This window comes from Cucurbita pepo, unplaced genomic scaffold (assembly GCF_002806865.2).
Source record: "Cucurbita pepo subsp. pepo cultivar mu-cu-16 unplaced genomic scaffold, ASM280686v2 Cp4.1_scaffold000304, whole genome shotgun sequence".
Classification (NCBI taxonomy): Eukaryota; Viridiplantae; Streptophyta; class Magnoliopsida; order Cucurbitales; family Cucurbitaceae; genus Cucurbita; species Cucurbita pepo.
The window spans coordinates 38,132-42,402 of NW_019646552.1; the positions used below are offsets into that span (position 1 = coordinate 38,132).

The following is a 4,271-nucleotide window of genomic DNA, read 5'->3' on the forward strand; positions in this document are numbered from 1 at the left end:
AATATAAGCTTAAGGAAGATGAGTTTTATTTATCCTAGTTACAAATTTTTTTTTGTGGATCTCACTAGTGTATTTTATGAATTTTATTCACATTTAGGTTACATTTACGGTAACAACAAGGAAAAAAAGAAAAGAGTTAGCGATCTCGTGGAAGCAACCACCCTCGCATCAAAAATCTCGCAATAGACATAAATGCATTTTATGACTTTTTATTTCCTTAATGCATTTTCAGTGAGCGCCAAAGATCTAGTAGAAGTAGAAAACAAGCTAGAGAGACAAAACCGATAGACTTTTGGATCCAGGTTCAACACAAGTGGCCCAACAAGCACTAAATCACTCCCAGCAGCCCACGACCTGAAAACGACACTCTTCGAGAAATGCATGCGTGACCTAACAAACTAGTCATTCTCTTCTCATGTGTAGCGCACACGCTTCCCACGTCAGTCGCAACTCACACGACTCGTGTGTCAACTCCATCATCATTTGTTTTCTAGTTTTTGGATATATATGTTTATTATCATTTCTTATATGTTTTCGATTTATTTACGAATTTTATTTTTATTATGTAAGTCCATGGGACTGATGAAACATTTAAAATGAATATTTCCACATAAAAAGATCACATCATGCATATGGTACGACTCTATTTTAGTAAAAAAAATAAGATCGTTACATTTTCATAGTGGTTAATTATAGTCCTAAAAGTATGAATGACACAACTCTTAAAATTCCTCATTTTCACAGTGGCTAATTATAGTCCTAAAAGTATAAATGATACAACTCTTAAAATTCCTAGGGAAAGGTTAAGGGTTTCGTGTTGAGGCTATATATAACCACTTATGTTGTCTTGTAGACTTGAAAAAGGTAGTAAAAAGATCATTTATGCCTTCTTTTAACTAAGTAATAAGTTTTTTTTTTGTAATGCTACGTAGTTTAGGTTGTATGTTTAGTATCATCTAAGCTTGACATGATCGATCTTGTCTGCGGAGTGATTCAAAACTCAAACAAGTATTTTTTTTTCTCTAAGATATTCAATCAACAAAGTAATTCGTTATCATGAAGCATGATTTAACTTCGGTTTGATGACGGAGACGCCTCGTGGAGGGACACTGAAAGAAGGACAATCAAACCAAAAAAGATAGGTGAGTGATGTGTGGTTCGTTGCCACTTTTATGTATTGTAGGATAAGTAGTGTCCCTTATTTTTGCTGACTATGTTATTTCACATGTAGTATGATGATATCAAAGCTAGGTTTCAATCGTGGGACGTGTGAGTTATGGGCCCACCACGCTTCTGCTGATATTAATCATTTTGATCTCTAGCTTTCATCATAGATGTTTAGTTCACTTATGGCAAACTTTGAGACAGTATATAAAAAGGTATTAACGGCCCTTCAACACTTATATCTATCTCCATGACTTGAGACATTCTAACTTTACTTTTGATGTTTGTACTACTTTTTCTATATTTGTACTACTTTTTTTTTTTTTTTTTTTATAGTAGTATGATTGGGTGTCCTTTGCTTTTCTTCGTCGCGAGATAGCTTTCATCTACGCTTTCCGTTATGATGTTCGATGATTTGAGCAGACTGTGAGTCTTACCTGATTGGGGGGCTCTCATCTACAATGAGATGCAACGTGTTGTGTCGCACATGATTAAACATGCATGCATAGGCGGCGTGTGTGGTCAAACAAGTTTGAATTCCACATAAGTGATGTTTGAATTCCGAAAGAAAATCCTGCCTAAGGTCCAACAAAGCCACAAAGCCGGGTGAAAAATGTGAATGGGGATTGAGTACTCCTAAAGGTTTTAAAAAAAAATAAAAATAAATGACAGTTATGGGATTAAAAACCAATCCCTTTTTAAACGAGAGACTAAATCTAGCACCTTGGACCACTAAGCCAAACTATCCCAACAATTGTGTTTGGACTACTAAGATAGTCGAGCTATCTCAAGACATGAGATTGCATCACGATGCATGGGTCGTGTTGTTGGGAACGGAGATGACCATGAGATGCAATGTTGTTGTGTTACAAATGATTGAACATGCACGCATAGGCAGCGTGTGCGGTCAAATAAGTTTTAATTCTACATTATTCATGTTTGAAACCCGTAGGCAAACCCTGCCTAAGGTCCAACAAAGCCACAAAGCTAGATGAAAAATATGAAAGGGAATTAAGTACTCCTTAAGGTTTGTCATGATGGTGTCAATATCACAAAGCCGCACATTTGAAAAAGTATGGCTTTGACACGATGCACTGGTCGGAGTTGGGCTAGACTCTCTCCATATTAGACGCGTTTTAAAACCACGATGTTAACAACGATAAATAAAAAGTCAAAACAAACAATATGTGTTAGCAGCGGGCACGAGGCTTTACAAAAAATTAAAATAAATGACAACTGTGGGATTTGAATCCATGCCCTTTTGAACCAGAGTTGAAGTCTAGCACCTTAGACAACTCGGCCAAACTATCCCGACGAATGTGTTTGGACAAATCAAGAAGGTCGAGCTATCTCGAGACATGAGATTACAATACGATGCATGGGTTATGCTGTTGGGAACTGAGATGACGATGAGATGCAACAATGTTGTGTCTCACATGATTGAACATGCACGCATAGACGGCGTGTGTGGTCAAACAAGTTTTAATTCCACATTATGGATGTTTGAATGCGGAAGAAAAACTCTACCTAAGGTATAACAAAGCCATAAAGTCGAGTGAAAAATGTGAATAGAGATCGAGTACTCTTTTAGATTTGTCGTGAGCGTGACAAGATCACGAGACACTGGTTGGAGTTGGGTTAGAGTTTCTTCATAATAGACGAGGCATCTTAAACCACTCGACTAAACTGTACGACAGATGTGCCTTGACAAACCAGATAGTCAAGCTATCTCTAGACATGAGATTGCAATACGATGCATGGGTCGGACGATGAGATTGAAAAAGTATGATTATGACAGCTGTGGGATTTGAACCGACGCCCTTTCGGACCAGAGCCTAAATCTGGCGCCTTAGACCACTCGGCCAAACTGTCCCAACAAATGTGTCTAGAAAAACCAAGATGATCGAGTATCTCAAGACATGAGATTGCATTAGATACATGGACCATGTTGTTGGGAACCGAGATAACGATGAGATGCAACATTGTTGTGTCGCACATGATAGAACATGCACGCATAGGCGGCGTGTGTGGTCAAACAAGTTTTGATTCCACATAAGTGATGTTTCAACGTTGAAGGCAAACCTTGCCTATGGTATAACAAAGCCACAATGCCGAGGTGAAAAATGTGAATGGAGATTGTGTACCCCATAAGGTTTTTGGCGAGCGTGTCAAGATCACGAAGCCGCACATTTGAAGAAGTATGACCGTGACACGATGCACTGGTCGGAGTAGGGCTAGACTCTCTCTATAGTAGACGCGTTTTAAAATCATGAGGTTTTTATAATATGTGCTAGCAGCGGGCTTGAAGGTTTACAAAAAATGAAAATAAATGACAGCTGTGGGACCACGCCCCTTCAAACCAAAGCCTAAATCTGGCACCTTAGACCACTTGGTCAAACTGTCCCGAGGGATGTGTCTACACAACCAAGATTGTCAAGCTATCTCGAGAACCTATCTCGAGACTTGAGATTGCATCACGATGCATGGGACGTGTTGTGTGGAACTGAGATGACGATGAGATGCAACGTTGTTGTGTCGTACACAATTGAACATGCATGCATAGGCAGCGTGTATGGTGAAACAAGTTTTGATTCCACATAAGTGATGTTTGAATGTCGAAGGTAAACCTTGCCTAAGGTCCAACAAAGCCACAAAGCCAGGTAAAAAATATGAATGTAGATTAAGTACCCCATAAGGTTTTTGGTGAGCGTGTCAAGATTAGAGGCCGGCCGCACATTTGAAGAAGTATGACTGTTACACGATGCACCATGAGTTGGACAGCACCCATAGAGTTAATTAATATCATAGAAGACGACAATATTTGTTAGCGATAACCTTGAATTTATACCAACCTTGTAGTTGATGGGAATGTTATTTATTGTTGATATCAAAGCAAGGTTTCGATCCTGGGACTTATGTGTTATGGGCCCACCACTCTTCCGCTGCACCACTCTGATTTGTTAATTAATATCATTTTGATCCCTAACAGATGCTTTTAAAACCGTGAGACTCACAACGATACGTAACGGGCCAAAGTAGACAATATTTGCTGGCGGTCGACTTGGCTACTACATAACCTAAATCACCATAAGTGAATTCATTCCAAG

The 4,271-nt window shown here is 39.0% G+C and overlaps 1 non-coding gene across 1 annotated transcript; it reads right to left on the reverse strand.

The window, feature by feature from the left end:
• Positions 1-2,956: 2,956 nt before the first annotated feature.
• On the reverse strand, positions 2,957-3,036 carry TRNAL-UAG. The gene has a single exon. It is a non-coding gene; the product is annotated as a tRNA-Leu (tRNA).
• Between the last annotated feature and the right edge of the window lie 1,235 nt (positions 3,037-4,271).